Raw genomic sequence first — 19,735 nt, 5'->3', positions numbered from 1 at the left:
TAAACTATTAACATTAAACACTAACATCAGGTGTATGCTGCACATTGGTGGTGGTTGAGGAGATTCCCCCCTTCTATGTAAAGTGCTTTGAGTGCCTAGAAAAGCGCTATAAAAATGTAACAAATTATAACAACATCTTTCCCTTTACTGAAAAACGCATACAATTAATCCCTAAATTTACTCTCCTAATGCAGTCCATTGCAAAGCATGCTGGGAAATCCACTGCCCAGTTAGTTGTCAACAAAAATGATTCATGTAGTTTTAACACAAATTAATTAAGTAAACTTCAGTTTTACATATTAGGTTGATTGAACACAATTAAATTAAAAAGTTGTGACAAAATGTAAAAAAAAATCATGTTACTTTAGCTCATTTTAATTGTTTGAACAAGAGGCAAAAAAAAATCATGTTTTGAGTGCACAGGATTGTACAATACAAATAAGACACAATTTGCCAAAACGTAAAGTAGTTATGAATTGTCATGAGATTGTGTTGGTCTAAGAGTGGCAGGTCATTTAAATAAGAAGAGAAACAAATTATGGGAAGTCTTGTCCGAGCTGGAAGAATCACAACCTCTGAAATCTTTACTCCGTCTTAACTCTCAAGATCTGTTCAGAGACCCATGAGCCATTTTAATAGAGATTAACATTAAGCTATTTAAAGAGCAGGGGGAACAATCCTCTGAAAATATAGACTTGATCTAGAAATTGAGAGAGACTCGCATCAAAAACCCGGGAGAGAAGATATGCAGACGCTGCAATATAAACCATAAGAAAATTAGATTTTTTCCCCCCATTTCTTTATATAATTTTACAAGTACTATACTTATTATTATATGTATCTTTTCCAAAATGCATTTTTATCATTTATTCATTAAACTTACATTGCAGATATGGATAATCTCACTGATGTACTTGGATTGGGTGAAAGCCACACAGCTAGAAGGTAAAATTCGCTTGCCATTAGCAATATGATGTAAAAAATGTTTCACACAAGAAAGAAAGAAAGACTTATATAGGTGTGTGTGAGAGACTGAGACATTTCTTGTTGTCCCTTAGGGCTTCTATGCTTTATTGTGTGAAAGCCACAGACGACTCGGCTGCAGTGGCATTTTACACAAACACAGTGTGGAGGCTCACACCTCTTGATGCTATTCTGCATTGTACTTTCCAGCAGATCAGCAGAACTTTTGCTGACAAATAAAGCACGGATCCACCTCTGATTACTGGTACTCAGCATAATACACAATAAACCACTGCAAAACAAGCAGAAATTAAGTTCCAAATGTAGGTGGGGCCTAATTATCCAGTGCTGTCAATCATCATTACAAGCATATAAGCAGCAGTCAATGAGCCGTCCCAGTGACAGTTCGTCCAGTATCCCTCCCCATCTCCTCCTCTATTTCTCAAGCAAGCAAGTTCTTACCATTAACTATTGTATTAAAGGGTTAGTTCACCCAAAAATGAAAATTCTGTCATTAATTACTTACCCTCATGTCGTTCGACACCCGTAAGACCTCCGTTCATCTTCGGAACAGAAATGAAGATATTTTAGTTGAAATCTGATGGCTCTGAAAGGCCTCAATTGGCACAATGGCACTTTACACTCTCAAGACCCTTAAAAGGTACTAAAGACATCGTTACAAAGTCCATCTCACTACAGTGGTTCTAAAATAACTTTATGAATCGGCGAGAAAAGTTTTTGTGCGCAAAAAAACCCTAAATAATGACTTACATAGTGATGACGATTTCAAAACAAGGCATCATGAAGCTTCGAAGCGTTATGAATCAGCGAGTCGAATCAGCGGTTTGAATCGCCAAATTTCAGCAGTTTGGCGGTTTGACACGCGATCCGAATCATGATTCGGCTCACTGATTCATAACGCTTCGAAGCTTCATGATGCCTTGGTGCTTTTCTATCATTCCCTCTATTACCACACCCGCCACACTTACATTATCCCAAATGTTTCCAAGAATGTTTAAATCCAGAGAAATAAGCAATTTTAACCAGGACACGGACCGTGTCCATGTGTCGCCTATCAATGACAGCATACCCGTGTTACCCTCGATTTCGTCTTATTTTATACACTGAACAAAATTATAAATGCAACACTTTTGTTTTTGCCCCCATTATCATGAGCTGAACTCAAGGATCTAAGACTTTTTCTATGTACACAAAAGGCCTATTTCTCTCAAATATTGTTCCCAAATCTGTCTAAATCTGTGTTAGTGAGCACTTCTCCTTTTGCCGAGATAATCCGTCTACCTCACAGGTGTGGCATATCAAGATACTGATTAGACAGCATTATTGCACAGGTGTGCCTTAGGCTGGCCACAATAAAAGGCCACTCTATAATGTGCAGTTTTATCACACAGCACAATGCCACAGGTGTCGCAAGATTTGAGGGAGCGTGCAATTGGCATGCTGACTGCAGGAATGTCCACCAGAGCTGTTGCCCGTGAATTGAATGTTAATTTCTCTACCATAAGCCGTCTATAAAGGCATTTCAGATAATTTGGCAGTATTAAAGATTTATTAACATAATGAAGCAGTGTGGGTCTGAAAGCAGAACAAGGTTGCTAGAGGGATTACTAATGAGAGACACGGTTTGACAGCAATGGAGCTTTTATTATGCCACAATTAGCTCATCCATGAACTAGATTTCTGCCCAACTCCCGTGATTCCGCGAAATCCAGGCGTCATCAAGCTACGCCATTGTTTTGAACAAGCGACCTCTAGTGGCGAAAATGACATATTCTGCCTTTAATAAATTAATCAAATTTCTGACATGTGATGCAGCCTGGAGCATAATGACACTGTGTTTGTTTTTTGGCCAGAGGAGAAATTACCTGAGCCTGGTTTCTCCTAAGGTTTTTTCTCCATTCTATCACCTGATTGAGTTTGGGTTCCTTGCCACTGTCGCCTCTGGCTTGCTTAGTTGGGGACACTTAATGTTCAGCAATAATATTGATTTGACTGCACTAACACTATTGGATGCGAACTGAACTGAGCTGGACGATGACATCACTGTTTTCTGCAGAAATACTTTATAGATTAAATGAACTAATTTAATAATTGATGACCTTTACAACAGAACCGAATCAACACTGAACTGACTTCTGCTCAACAATGACACTATTTTCTTTTAGACCTGCTGTACTCTGTTTGCACCATTTAATTATTTTCCTGTTATCCCTGTAAAGATGATTTGAAACAATATGTATTGTAAAAAGCACTATATAAATAAAGGTATAAATAAAATAAAGGACTTGACTTAATGGATTTTTTTCCCCCAATTAACTTGATTAAGGAAAATTTTACATGCAATTCGTTTAGGTCGGTACAACAAGAATACAAGAAGTTAATTTATGGTGTGTTCACACTTGGCATGTTTGGTTCGATTAAACCGAACCCTATGCGATTGCTCTGTTAGTGCGGTTCATTTGAATATGTGTGAACGCCGCCATCAGAACCCTGGTGTGCACTAAACAAGCGGACCACGACCACAGGAAAGATGGGTCTTGCCCTCTTTAAATCGAACTTTGGTGCCGTTAGAATGAAATATGAACACAACACGGACCAAAGAAAACAGGAAAATGAGACCCTAAAAAGGACAGAATGCTCGAGTCAAGCATGCCTGTTTTTTTCTCGTCATAGTCGTGATGTTGCCCATCACAGTTAGGCACAGGCATCAGAACCGCTTCTCTTCACAGCAGATCTTCGTTTGTGTGTGTGATGGACCCCAAAATTTAAAAACATCACAGAAACTCTTCTAAATCTTCAACATAACTGAGCATTAAACACTTTCAACACATAGGACCCTATTTTACCTTACCCTTTTGCATGGCGCAGGTGCACTTAGGGCGTGTCCGAATCCACTTTTGCGAGTTTAACAACAACAAAAAATGGTCGCCGTGGTCCAAAAGTCTCTTAATGGGTTATGGGTGTGTTTTGGAAGTAACGTGCAATAAACCAATCAGAGTCTCATCTCCCATTCCCTTAAAAGCCAGTTACACTTGCACCACGGAGGATTCGCTATTTATATGGCGGAATATAGACACCCTCAACCTGACGAGTCAGTTTAAATACATGTGTATTGCCACGATTGGTCAAATAATTCGCCAATTTCATTCATCATTACTGCAAATGGGTAATTATGATACATGCAATGACTATCCATTATATGACATGTAGGCATTTTTATATTTATATACACAATAATAATCTTTTTCATTGTAATCCTTCTTTTTTTAATATTCGGCATGTTTGTGTGCTGCTGCGCATCCCTGTGTGTGTAATAAGCAGAGTGTACGCGTGTTGTGCACCCACCCCGCGCATATTACTAACGCGCCTTTTAAATAACACAAAAAATACTGGGCTATTGACTTTAGACCAGGTTTTTGTTGGTCAATGGTGCAGTCATTTTCAGTTGCCTCAAAATGGCACCGCGCCAACAACGCGCCTGAACACACATCGTTTTCAGACTAGCACGCCCATGGGCAGAACAGATGGGCGCAAGTGCATTTGCTATTTAAACAACGTGGCACTGGACATGAAAATGATAACTGCTTCTGGCTAAAACTAGCAAAAAACACTTGTGTCAAACCAGGCGTCGCTTTGGGTGTATGATAGGGTCCTTAATCCCTTAAAAATGACCAATTACTGTGCCGTTATTGTCATCCATTATCATCCATTATTATATCCTTTTTACATTTTTATTCTCTGTAGCAGGGAGTGCTGGAACCTATATGAATAAATATAGTCTAGCTGCGCATCTAACAAATAGAATATTGAATAATTGCAGTGTTTTTTTTTTTTTTTTTACCAAATCTTACAGCCCTAGTCAGAAGTCTCAACAGAAAAGGAGATATTTGCAAACTACGTTCAGCCACTGATAAATCGGTTTTGAGCATTTCATTAGATTCACGTTTGTGCAAAACCCATAATCCATTTAGCTTTCAGACTGTTGGTTTCAATCATTGAGGCTCAGAGTCCCATTCAAGAGCTTACCCACTAGTTAATTCGTTTAACTTGTCACATGATTACTGTGTGTACTAGTAAAAAGAGGATGCAAGTAGACACTACTCCTTCATTGGTGCTGCTCTCCGCAAAACCCCAATTGACCTGCAATTAATCAAAGAAATGTCAATTATCCATGACTTGGATTATCATCATTGGACTTTAATTAAAGCAACTGCGACAAACAGAAATATTATTAGCATAACTAAATGTTCCATGTCCACAAAGACCAATTTAAAGTGTCAAACTCAATTTCGAAGTGATGCGGTTTGCCCCACTACTAATGAAGGGACTAATGGCTCCTTTAGAAAAACTCTCTCTCCATCTCTTTTTGAATCTTGAATCCTTTTATCGCCTGTTAGCCGGAGGCTACTGCAGGGTCAACTACATGCTGACCCGTGTGGTCATGAATTAAGTATTGCATTTTAAGCAGGAGAGTAAGAGGCCTGTTTGTGAATCTGTTGAATCAAATCAGTCACTGAAGTCAAGAAGCTCAGCCAAGTTTTTTTTAGGAATAACTCATAAACATAAGATGTTTTTTAACAAATGCACCTGCAGTTAATGGTGGCTGCCAGACAAATGTTTGGAAATGTCATCACTGCCTTTTGGCTAACACTTTTACAATGTTCACCGAGACATAACGGACGCTGAACAGATTGAGTCTTCCTCTGCGGCAGAAGGCAGATTTAATGTTTCAGTGCCACATCATGTCAAAACAGTATTGCAGATGGGGACTGAAAGGCTCCCTATGGATTAGCGCAAAGCATTAGCCTTGATGCGTCAACATGTTTGATTTAGATGTTGGAACCGGAGTAATGGACATATGCTATTGATATACACATGACTGGCAATCAATCAATTAATCTATCTATCTATCTATCTATCTATCTATCTATCTATCTATCTATCTATCTATCTATCTATCTATCTATCTATCTATCTATCTATCTATCTATCATCTATCTATCTATCTATCTATCTATCTATCTATCTATCTATCTATCTATCTATCTATCTATCTATCTATCTATCTATCTATCATCTATCTATCTATCTATCTATCTATCTATCTATCTATCTATCTATCTATCTATCTATCTATCTATCTATCTATCTATCTATCTATCTATCTATCTATCTATATCTATCTATCTATCTATCTATCTATCTATCTATCTATCTATCTATCTATCTATCTATCTATCTATCTATCTATCTATCTATCTATCTATCTATCTATCTATCTATTTATCTATAAAATCAGTCTCCATCCATCCATCCTCTTGACAAACATAGTTTTTCTTTCCATCCATCCATCTATCCAAACGTTGTTTTTTCTTAGAAATTAGTCATATGAATTTTTGAATTTCAATTTAATAAACGTCCTTATATTCAAATACGAACTGCAATTTTTCATACTGTCTTGCTGTTGAAATTCAAATTGTAATTTGCAATGCATTCTCAATTGAATTCTCAATATCACACCCCCTCCTTGCCACATGTAATATGTATATGGCCCAGCACTTTTTGGTTGATTCATAATGAAAATATAAATTTTCCTGAATCACATTGGTTAAGCAATTCTGTACAATCCCAGTGAAATATACCATTGCTAGTCTGGTACATCCTCCACAACGTAGCTCTGCAAGATGGGAAATTGCACAGTGAAAATTGCATTCAGCGTTAATTTTTTTGAAGCATGTTTGTGTCGTTTCCTGATTTACATAATTCTTAACAGGCACTGAAACAACAAAGACATTGCATGGGAATAAATTACGCTATATGTGGGCTCAATTCATTCTTAGTGGATTCCTCCCTTAGTGTTTGCAAATATCTAGAAAGAGAGATAGTTCAGCCGCCTCCGGGTATTGGCATTATATAGAACAAACATGTCAACGTTTAGATGTAGTACCAGAGTGATGCCATATAACTCAATTAAATGGCGAGAGAAAAAATCCATACAGTGACATATGACGTGCAGTGATGCTAGATTGCTATTCATAACACAGTGTAGTTATGTCAGTATGGCTGTTAACAGAATATGAGGAGAATTTCTCATTAAAATGAACATGGAATACCATGTGCTGTCTCTCTCACACACACAAAAAATCTCTCTCTATCTCTCTCAGTGTAATTTATGGCATTTACTGCCTCGTAACTCAGTGAGGAATCAAACTCTTGCCAGCTTGTGTCATTTCACACAACTTTAAAATGAAACATAGACACTGGGATCTATTTTAAATGAGTCAAAATATCTCCAGGAAGAATATTTTTATAGAGTGTCATTATACAGAACACAGTTGGAGTAAAGACCAGAACCCAAATGCTTTTACATTTAAATGATACCAGTTGAGCATGCACTTTGCAGACCTAAAATAATAAAACTAAACAGAAACAAAAGAAACTGAACTAGAAAACTCTTTTCACGAGTTCACACGTACAAATAACCAGATAGTAAATAGTATGCCTATTTGGCGTGCTGTCCGAGGAGAGGGCTCCGAGCTCGGTATTTGGCCTGAACCCAGAGTACTCCCCCTGTATCTCTGGTTGGGAAAGTAACCAGGTGTGTATGAGTGTGAGGAAGACGGGGTGGTGGAGGGATGCTGAAAACCTGTCGAGGAACATTGGTGAGTTGACTGGGTAGTTATATAATCCTCCACTTGTGCTGATTGGGTAGACATGTTGATTACTGATTGCTGACATCAAGTTGGAATGACATTATGATTGGATAGATCATTTGAACGTGTTCCTCCCAAAATTTGTTAATAAAAAATATAATAAATATATATATTAGCTGAAATACGCAGGTTTTTAAATGCAAAAGTAACAAAAATATTCTACCTGGCATTACAAAAGTATCAACAAAAATGTAAAGAGTTATAAACTATATATAAACTGCTTATAAACTGTACTAAATATAATTCAAAATTAGAGAAGCATTCTGATAATATAACTTTATACAATAGACATACAGGGTACAATGGGGCTAAAGGCACACCTTAACCACTTAAACTCTGCGGACCCTGTACATCATCATGTATATACTTTCAATTTTAAATGTCTGTGGAGGAGCTCTGACCTCATATGTGGTACCATTTAAAAGCTTAGAGTCTCTACTCTCTGGAGATATGCATCACTTTGTTACTCAAATACATCACTAAATTACTCTGGTACCATTTCTGCCTGGATTTGGCCTACCCAAATTGAAAAGCTTCCCATAGCCATATACAGTGGTCTAAATTCAAAATTTTGGTGTCATTTTACAGGAAACCCTTTGACTTTACATAAACCACTGCTAAAAGTGATAAACATGTAAGTATATGTTGTCTGATCTGTAGCTTTTTTTTGTTTATAGATTCAGTTTTGAAAGTGTGTAACTCAGGCCCTGTGTGCTCTAGCACCCTGCAGACAGTTTGGGCTGTTTCCAATAAATTCCAGGAAATACTGTAAAAAAGATTTTTGTCTGGATCATGTATGCAATATTTATTCAAATGAATCTAAATGGAGGAATATTACCTTTTTATGTATACAGTGGTGGTATTGGCAAAAGTTTGAACTATTTTCGGTTTATTTTGATGAATAAAATAATTAATTTCTTGTCATTAAAATATGTTAATATAAAAAAACATATCGTAAAAATATAGAAACAAAATCATTTAAATAAGTAAAGATTCTGAAAGCATTGAATGAGATCCCATACTAATTTAATATAGATTTACAGTAGTAACAATACATTATTTTCTATTATTTGAAATGATTAATATCACATTTTTAAATATGACGGTTTCATTATAAATATGGTGATTATCTCTAAGGCGGACACCCAACTTCATGTATGATACTTACAATCTGAATCACAACCATGCCATGTTAAATGGAAAAGTCAGCCAGCTGTTTAACAAGACATTTGTTTCAAAATATATTCAATCATTTTAGCGCTTCTTATTTGCTACTTAAATCTACAACACTTTTAAAAACATCAAATATTAGATCAAATGAGCGCAGAATCAACTTTGCGCTGCTGCCTGTAATCGCGTCAAAGATCTAGTGGTTTAGAGGAAAATAAAATCAAAGGAGCCTTTTACCCTGTGGAGCCTTTAGCCCTGTTGTACCCTACTATATATATATATATATATATATATATATATATATATATATATATATATATATATATATATATATATATATATATATATATATATATATATATATATATATATATATATATATCGCTATCGTACTAGGATTCAGAGGCAGCCGGACCTCGGATATCACGTATAAGATATCAAGTCCATCCCAATATTGTCTTCCAGAAGCCTATCCACCAATACATAAGCATTACCTCCATATAGTTATTAATTAGCATGTTAACTGTCCATTAGACGCTAATCAGAGCAACAGGCCATGCTAAAACATAAATCTGAGTTTGCTGCCCTGTGACAATTTGACTGGAGGGCTTCTATCACAGTCTAATTAAGCTACTGCAGTTCACTGCCATGAGTCGTCACATGGTATTCATGGGGAAAAGTGTTGTGGTGGGTGCTGTTCTCATTGCTCAGATCTAGTTGTCATTAAATATAAGAGAAACCACACATATGTTCCTATATCACCAGAACAAAGGTGTCACAACAGATAGAGGAACTATACATAGCTTGGATTCATAATTAAAATCAATAAAAGTGTGATGTTATTATCTTTAGAACGAAACAGGGAGAGCTTATCTGCCGAAACTTTAATTAAGCAGATCTTTAAAATATAGATTTCAATCTGTAAAGCACGTAACTAGAAATAACTTTAGTTTTTTAATAAGTGGAAATCCGATTCTACTTGGTGATGAGAGAAATGCCAAAACTGATCTAAAGGAAGTTGTTGAAAGTTTATTTCTACTTGCATGCAGTGTTATGAAAGCTACCTTGAAACTGTCAGTGCAGAAAAAGTTCCACCTACTTGAACTTAAAAACTTAAGTTCAGTTGCTGCCTTGCGTTTTTAAATATAATCAAATTGGCTGTACAAATCATTTTAGTTTAAATTATATTAAACTCCGTGCTCAAAGTGGGACGATATGCAACAGTATGCAGTATTGGCCATTTGATATTTTAATCTGTACCCTTACTTCTCACATGTTGCCGTTGTTGTGCCGAATACTGTGATCCATCGAATTTTGTGACCCTATTAGGCACTGTATTAAACTAATCCAACCTACTCCTAATCCCAATACTAATCCTAACCCTACTGTCACTATAGAGCCTAATAGGGTCACAGAATTCAGTACTACATCGGTACACTGATGACCCCACCCCCCAGAGTGAGATTTCAAGCAAGGTGGACTAATGAAACACAGTTGTTTTGGAGACGCACAACAGTTTTGCTGTGGCTTTCATTGGAACTGTTATTTTGTTGCAAAATAGAGCAAATTATATTGACAATACTGTTTAAAATGTACGTCACTTAATATTACCTTTTTGTTTGTTGAACTGTTGTAAAAAAACATTTGCAATTGTGTGGATATTCAGGAAAAAATTGCATTCTTGCAATGAAGCCCTGTCTGTGAAACCAACATAATAGTTTTAGTAGTTGAAACTTAACTAGCTATAATTAGCTAATTCAGTAAATACTAACATGCTAATTGGTAACTCAATGCCTTGATTAGCATATCAACTGCTGGTTGAGTAAGACAATATAGAACATTTACCATATACCTGTTCTCAAACAAAGCTCATGCTCCACTCATCACCATGATGGCAACCCCCCCCAAAAAAACAACATAACAGAAACTCTACTAAAGTAATTGAATGTTCATTCAAAGTTATCTGGTCTTTAAAAATGCCCTCAGAGTGTAAGGGTTTTACAATGTACACAAAATGTTGACATAAAGATATTACTTATAAATTTTTCTAAAACATTTTAAATGTTACTACTTGTTTCAGAATGTTTAGAGCACATTCAAAAGTAACGTTTCTATAATGTTTGCACAGTGATAAAATGCAATGTTCCCTTAACATTTGCATAATCAAAAAGTAAAATAAAAATAAAAAATTGACATTTTGAATGTTCAGAGAACATTCAGAAATAACGTTCTCATAACTTAACAAAACGGGTACTTTGAATGCAATATAAAACATCCCAGGTTATGCATGTAACCATGGTTCCCTGAGATTAGGGAACGAGATGCTGCATCCCCTAGAGGGCGCTATGAGCGAATGACTCTGGCATGACCGGTGCCTGAAACATGAGTCTACATGCAGCCTATGACATCACCACTGGTACGACCGTGAGTATAAAAGGGCACCAGTGAAATACGCCTTCTTGTCTGAAGGAGACATGTGCAGAAATACTGAAAGCATGGCAAAGGGACGCAGTGTCTCGTTCCCTATTCTCAGGGAACCATGGTTACATGTGTAACCTGAGACATTCCCTTTTGAAACGGAACTTGCGCTGCGTTCCCTAGAGGGTGCTATGGGGAATACCCACGCCGCCATGCTGAAGGGATGAGTGCCTTATTGGCTGAGCTAAGTCAAAGGACTCAAATGAGTCCTCATCCCTAAGGTGCATACCAGCAACGTGTTCATAGACCAGAGCTCAAGAACGGAGGCCTCAACAGGATGACTCTAAAGAGAGGAAGCCTAACTACGTTCATATTCAGGCCAGCATCCGAGGTGGCTCTTTCTGTCATTTCAGCCTTGAAGTGTGGATGCCTCAACAAGAGGCCTAGCAATGCTCTAACCAAGGGCAATAGGCCTACTGAGAAAGCTCAGAAAGAGCTAAAGAACTCTAACGGAGAAGTCTAACTGGCCTACGAAGCTCTGCAGAGTGGAGGCCTCAGTATAACCATTCTCACAATGAGAAAAGGCCTAGAAACCCTCCACACTAGGGTCAGTAGCCAAGGAGGCTCCCAGAGAGCCTACAACCTAGCTCCTACCAAAGCTCTAGGAACAGAGGTCGCAGTACGACGAGTCTAAAAATCGTGAAGAAACTTAACAACGCCACATGCGGACATCTTGCAAGGATGCTCAAAGACAGCCTACCACTCGCAATTGCTATCCTAGCGGAGCTCTAGGCCCCAATAAACATAGGCAGAACAACACTCGCAGTAGTCAAGGAGGCTCACAGAAAGCCTACAACTCAGCAAACTGCCTGGCCTAGGTCTAAGAGCGGAGTCCTCGACATGACATTTCTCTAAATTGAGAAGAGACAAAACAATGCCCCGAGCTCAGGACATCTTTTAAGGAGGTCCTCAGAGAGCCTACAACTCTCAATTGCTATCCTAGCGGAGCTCTAGGGAGTGGAGCCTCAATAAAGATAGGCGTAACAACACTCGCAGTAGTCAAGGAGGCTCACAGAAAGCCTACAACTCAGCAAACTGCCTGGCCTAGGTCTAAGAGTGGAGTCCTCAACATGACGTCTCTCTAAATTGAGAAGAGACATAACAATGCCAGAGCTCAGGACATCTTGCAACGAGGCTCTCAGAGAGCCTACAACTCACAATTGCTATCCCAGTGGAACCTAGCCACGTGGTCGAGCTCTGAGGACGGAGGCCTCAACATTAATACTCTCAAAAGTGAGAGGCCTAACTATTTCCAACAACCAGGACAGTTTACCAAGGAGGTTCACAGAGAGCCACTTGATATTGCTATCCAGGTGGAGCTCTGGGGAGCAGAGGTCTCTACAAAGTGACTCTCTATAGCGAGAGGAGGCCTAGCTAACACCCATGACAGCTTACCAGTGGTGACATCATAGGCTGCCGCCTGCCAATGTCAAGTTCATTGTCGTGTTAGTAATACTTTTAATGAATTACTCCTCAAGACTAATCACACGAGTGGTTACAAGTGGCAAAATAAGAACTTTATTGAATAATAATGTTCAATTTAATTCTTTCAAGTGCTTTTTGCTTTGAAGTCTTTTCCCCATCAGAGCCTCGGGATGGTAATGATCAAGTCATACATCTAGTGTCAGAGTTTCATCTTTACCCTAAAGTGGTCCAGATGCTTACGCACGTCTTCACTTTTAATCAAACAAAGTAATTAAACACTTCAATCACACTAATGACTGCCATTGATTCCCATTATCTGTCATGTAAATCAACAACACAGATTTATACTTAATATGCATTGATGACTACACTTCTTTCCCACTTCAGTTCTTTAAGGAGCATGTTACCATGGCAACAAAGCCCCCCACAAAAATCAGTTTTTGCTCTTTAAAACTGGCTGACAACCATCAGGCATCCATTTTGTGCATAGAAACATGTTTTTTTTTTAAAAATGCATTTGGATGTGAGTACAAACAGAAAGCAAAAACAGAAAATGTTACGGTCAGATGAACTTTTGCAAAGTGTTGTTTGCGTCCTAAACTATCACCCTAGATATGATCAACTCCTCTGAGAACATTTATTTACCCAAATATTCTGTTAGAAAAACACTAACATGGCTGCTTTGAGAAAAATAAAAAGATAGAAAAAGTAGACACTTGCTTTAGTGCAGATCTATTGCATTCATGAACCTACAAGCCTGTTGACAGCCACTGCAAAAAGGGGAAAATAAACTGCAAAAACATGCACACTAGTGTTTCTTCTCCCTCGTAAGCCAACTTCCCTTTTCCCAAGGTGCATCTGCTTTTCCCTGGCCGCCTCTCCAGCAAGTTGAGCGAATCAAACACTATTTGACTGCCTGGAGTACAGGAAGCAGGCCCTTAGTGTGAGACAAAAGTTAAAACCTTTTTGTGTAAACCCTCATCTGCTCTCTCTCTCTCTCTCCTCACCAGCAATGAGGAGAGAGATATAATGCCAAAAATCAAAGCAGAAGTCCTGATCCTCCACATTATGATAAATATTATGTTAATTTTTTATTCATTTGTAGAAAAAAAATCTATCTACATATCTCTGTCTGTCTGTCTGTCTGTCTGCCCGCCCGTCCGTCCATCCATCCATCCATCCATCCATCCATCCATCCATCCATCCATCCATCCATCCATCCATCCATCCATCCATCCATCCATCCATCCATCTATCTATCTATCTATCTATCTATGAATTCGCTACAATTTTGAAACAGCTCAGTGTATCTAAAACTCAAATGCATAACGGTCATTTTTAAAAGGATAGTTTACCCATAAATAAATAATTCTGTATTAATTTACTTTAAGCCCAAAGTAAACTTCGGCCGTCTGCATTCCACGGAGGTCCGCGCCCTGTCTGTGACGTAATTTTCATCATCAGGAGGGTCATCATTTTTGTGTCCTTGTTGACAATGCTTGCACAACAGCGCATGTGTAAGTGACTTGAGCATTTAAAAAAAATAAAGTCTACTAAATAGTGTGCACATGCTGATAGTTGTGAATCGTGGAGTAAACAGTGGCTTGGTATTGAGATCACACAAAAAATTAGCTTAACGGTTACATGACCTTATCAGTTGAACCACAGCCATGATTAAACACTCATCAAGAAAGACAAACACTCATCTCTCAAGCGTAGAAACCTCACGTGCCTTCACTCAAATCCATGTACCCTTCAGATGGAATCAAAGCAATTAGCTTTTCTGGGTCTTTGCTTTTTTATTCTTATCTTTCAAGCAATTATCTCCATTTCCCCAAAGAAGCAAGGCATCACTTTATGTTTTCCATGTGTCAATGAATTTTTATTCTGAGTCACACATGCATACATGAATCTTACACAAACGCACAAACAAACAGCATGTCTTCTTGATTAACGCCTTGCTACATCCTTCTGTCTTAATTATGTGTCTCTTTCTTCACACCGAGCTCCTGCCAGCTAATGGGAAACATTTTACCTCAAAGGAAGCGAAGGGGGTAAAAAAAACTCCTAGACGTTTGAGAAATTGAGACAAGTAACTAGCGTAACCTTACGTCCAGGCATCAATCAGATTAAATTAGAAAGGGAATATGTTGTCTGTTTTACAGCTGTGAGATATGACTTCTGCCCAGTATGTGTTACCACGGAGACTGCTTGCTGTCATCCATCAAGAAGTGAATCCTTAAGGATTATGGGATATTACCTGATGGGCGATGCACGGCAACTTAGCGAAGCTCCAACTGTCAAGGACAGCGTGACGTGAGAGCTAAATGATGATGTTCTTCCAGGGTATGTGACTAATGCTTGCAGTTCTTTGCATTACTCAATGTAATGCAAAAAGATTGGGCAATTAGCACTAGTTAAAAAAAAAAAAAAACTTATTAACATTTATGGAGTAAAATGAATGGTAAAATTATAATAGTTAATAACTAAAACTAAAAGTTAAACCATAAAAAAGATAAATAAACTTGTTTCTTGAAAATAAAATAAAATAAAATGAAATAAAATACAATATAGATTAAAAAAAATTATCTAGTTGCCAAGACAAAATGTCTAACTTGATGTAGTGAAATAACAAAATCTAAAAAGTCAAACTATATATTTGTATATTTTACTAAAAAGTCAAATATAAACAAAAAAATATGTAAACATATTTAAAAAGAACGACACATATCTCCAAAACTGGAGCTCTTGTGGGGTGTTCCTGGTCTGCAGTGGTCAGTATCTATCAAAAGTGCTCCAAGGAAGGAACAGTGATGAACCGTAGCTCAAATTGCTCAAGAAGTTAATGCTGGTTCTGATAGAAAGGTGTCAGAATACACTTGTGCATCGCAGTTTGTTGTGTATGGGGCTGCATAGCCGCAGACCAGTCAGGGTGCCCATGCTGACCCTTGTCTACCGTCGAAAGCGCCAACAGTGGGCACGTGAGCATCAGAACTGGACCACTGAGCAATGAAAGAAGGTGGCCTGGTCTGATGAATCACGATTTCTTTTAAATCACGTGGGGGGAACACATGGCACCAGGATGCACTATGGGAAGAAGGGAAGAAGGCAAGCCGGCAGAGGCAGTGTGATTCTTTGGGCAATGTTCTGATGGGAAACCTTGGGTTCTGCAATCCATGTGGATGTTTCTTTGACACGTACCACCTACCTAAGCATTGTTGCAGACCATGTACACCCTTTCATGGAAGCGATATTCCCTGGTGGCTCTGTCCTCTTTCAGCAGGATAATGCGCCTGCCACAAAGCAAAAATGGTTCAGGAATAGTTTGAGGAGCACAACAAAGAGTTTGAGGTGTTGACTTGGCCTCCAAAATCCCCAGATCTCAATCCAATCGAGCATCTGTGGGATGTGCTGAACAAACAAGTCCAATCCATACAGGGAGTGCAGAATTATTAGGCACGTTGATTTTCTGATCATATTTTTTTTCCAGGCACATTTGACCAATTCCAAACCACAGTAATCCTAATAACTACTATTGATTTAGTATTTAATAACGTATAAGTGATATATAATTGTTCATGAAGGCTGGAAATGAAAATCACCTTATATTCAGGTGTGCAGAATTATTAGGCATGTTTTCTCTTACAGATAAATTGAGCCAAAAAAGAGATTTAACTCAGACTGAAAAGTCAAAAAGTATTAAATGCCCATGAGAAGGATGCAATACTAATGCTATTCTAGACATTGCAGTTAAGGCATGACCATTGGACAGTGAAATGCTCGTTGGGTCAGCAGGATCTGACAAAAACAGGTGGTGAAGAAAAGACACCTGTTAACTGCAAAAGAATTAAGAATTAAGGTGAAGAATTAAGTGTGAAACCATCAGGAACCCTTTAGTCTCCAGCGCCACCATTTTCCAAAGCTGCAACCTACCTGGAGTCTCCAGAAGTGCAAGGTGTCAGGATCTCAGAGACTTCAGTTAGGTAAAGAATCCTAAAAAATGACCCCCACTAGATAAGAATCACAAGCTGAAGTGTTGTAAAATACATGAAGAAGGTTTTTTTATAGGCTTTATGGACAGATAGGTTGAGAGTGACTCTTGAAGGACCAGCTCCTCATCCTCTAGTACCACTGTTTGAAGAATTCATCTTCCAGAATCTGGCAGTACGTTTTGGGAGTTCATTTTAGTCCATCTCTGCAAAACGGACTTCAGGATGGACTAAAATGAACTCCCAAAACGTACTGCCAGATTCTGGAAGATGAATTCTTCAAAAAGTGGTACTAGAGGATGAGGAGCTGGTCCTTGTTTAGCCCTGACACTCCTGTATTGTTTGTCTTGTCTTGTGTGAGCGCGCAGCTTTGAGCATGCTCAAGCTGCGTGCTCTTCTGTCCTTGTGTTTTGTGTGCGGGGCGTGGTGTTCGGATCCCAGCACTTCGGTCTAGTTTGGGTTTCAGTTTTGTGTTGGGATTCGGACATTCATGCTCCGTGTGTTTGTTTTGTCATGTGAGCGTGTGCTCTTCTCTCTGTGTGTTCTGTGTAGCACACGGTTCATGTTTACATCGGTCGTGTGCTTTCATGTTTTGTCTTATGTTGTGTAGCACGTGGTTGGTGTTTTTTCACTGGCTACGTGCTACGTCATGTCATGTTTTGTGTGAACATGCAGCTGATGAGTTCTCATTAGCTGCATGTTCATGTCATGTTTGGTTTGAGCACATGTCTTGTTAAGGGTTTCTTTGTGCCATGTGCTCGTGTCCATTGTCTAACCCCGCCCACCTTGTTTCCTGATTATTGGTTCATTTGCCCCACCTGTCTTCTCTCGTTACCCTCTTTTGTTTGTTCCCTATTTAATCTCCTTGTGTTTGCAGTCCAGTGCTGAATCGTCGTCGTATGTACCTCCTGTTTCCCTGCTCCCTTCAAGTCAAGCCAAGCTCGAGTCAAGTCTTGTTTTTCCCCCCCGGGGTAGTTTTGTTTTGTCTTGTTTTTGTTTTATTATTATCATTAAAAAGCCCATTTATCTGCACCTTTGAGTCCTCGCCTCATCCCTACACCAACCCTGACACCGCTTCGCAATTTACAGGACTTAAAGAATCTGCTGCTTATTTATTTTAATTTTTTCAAGCTTATCTATAGCAAATAGTCTTAAAGGTTTTGGCTGCAATTGATTTTGTTTATTAATTTTACAATATTAGAATTATATAATATAATTCTCAGTGGAGTATAACGGATTAAACTCTACTAAAAACCTACAAAAAGTGGGAAAGGTTGCCCATGTGGAAAGAACAAATGTAAAACACAATGACTCAACTCTTCACATGAGGTTAGACTTCCTAAAAATTCTTCTTTCCTCAGAGCAAATGTAGGGAAAAACAGGTTCACCATGCTTTGTTTGCCATGATTCAGCCTGACATGCACAGAGAGCCCTTGCAAGGTCCGTACCTATGAGTCACTGCTTCAGCTCCAGTGCACTGAACTTTACCCCTTGGACTCAACCGCAGAAGCACAGAACATTACATCAGAAGTAAGGTGAACGAATAACCCAATAGGTACTGAGTTGACGACAGAGATAACACCTATATATATATATATATGAACAGAAAGAAATCAGTGTAAAAACCAAGGCCCATATTACAACTTAAAAGGCTCTAATCCGTTTAGAATACAATGTTCCTTTGGGTGATTTTGTTAAAACCAATTAGCACTGGAAAGGTCAAAGGCTTAGATGGGGGAAGAAAAAAAAACATCAAAGTAGATTGGTCCTTAGTTTAAATTTGACCAACAGAGCTAATGCTTTGCAATTCAATTGTGCATGTTAATAAGAGCACTTGAATTTGAGAGGAAAGAGGAAATGAGTGCAGAGAGGCAAGAGTAAGAGAGCGAGAGAGAGAGAGTTCAGTGGGGACGCACTACGGCGCTGGCCTTTTTCTGTAGATCTCAAGTGCGCACATTATCAGGTGGCTGTTTACCACAAGAACACTTCTGCGCTTGTGTGGGAGCCCAAACAACAAAAGCCAACATCCAGGAGAACAACCTCTCTGCATATTTTAACTGAGCATTCAACATGGTCCACCTGACAGATTTATAAATGGCCATAATCATCCATCAAAGGATGCTTTTTTTATCCAAAGAGACTTACAATGCCGTAATTGAAAGGTCAGTCCACATGTCACCTGGGGTTAAGAGCTTTGTGTGAGGGCACAGCGGTAATGTGCCGGTAGAAGACATTAACTCTCAAGTCAGTGGGTTTTTATCCTTTTATGTCACCAATATCCCGACAGGGTTGAAAGCTGGTTTCAAAATAAACGTCTAGCTAATATAAAAGCAATGCAGATGCTCACTGATTTATGAAAATCATTGAAATCAAGAATCACTCTGCTAGTGAAAAATCTGGGCACAGCTGGAAACATGTTTTTGTCTAAGAAACCTTTTTGACTTAAAAGCCTTTTTATCTAAAGGCCTGTTCACACCGGGACAATTTTCCCATGTGTTTATCGCCGACGTTTAACACCTCGTGACTAGACAAAGGGCGCCATTGTGAGTGTGCACACTGAGGCACAAAAACAGCAGGCGCAAAGTGTCATTTAAAAAAAAACGCCTTGGGTTCTTTTTTTTTGTTGACGTGGCACGTTAAAAACTGGTTGACCAATGAGATCGGTGCTTTTGTTCACGTGCCTGGAGCTGCTGAAGTGACAGTAAAACACGACTTGGTGACGCTCAAGCACAAAACGGTCTGGCCGAGTACGCAACGAAGAAGAAGTAGGTAGACAAAGAGCTACTAATGCTGCTTGCCAGTTAGCAAAAAGTGTGTGAATGTTTTTTGCAAGAGCGTAAAAACTGTCTCTCTTCTTCTGCGTGGCAAGCGAGTGTCAGAAGCGTAAAGTGCCGCAGCACCAGCTTGTGTACCGGGAGCGCCATCTACTGAATTTGCACGTTCCCTCGCGCATCGCCAGTGAGAATCGCTGTGAAC

General features: G+C 38.7%; 1 protein-coding gene across 1 annotated transcript in view; it reads right to left on the bottom strand.

Annotated features, from left to right (window-relative positions):
- Window positions 1-19,735, bottom strand: part of sorcs3a (sortilin related VPS10 domain containing receptor 3a) — a gene marked incomplete at both ends in the record, with an annotated part of 376,847 nt that overhangs the window by 264,323 nt on the left and 92,789 nt on the right. The gene's annotated exons all lie outside the window — the stretch shown is intronic.

This window comes from Gobio gobio, assembly GCF_949357685.1.
Source record: "Gobio gobio genome assembly, chromosome: 3".
NCBI classification, from domain to species: domain Eukaryota; kingdom Metazoa; phylum Chordata; class Actinopteri; order Cypriniformes; family Gobionidae; genus Gobio; species Gobio gobio.
This window is presented reverse-complemented; position numbering and strand designations above follow the sequence as displayed.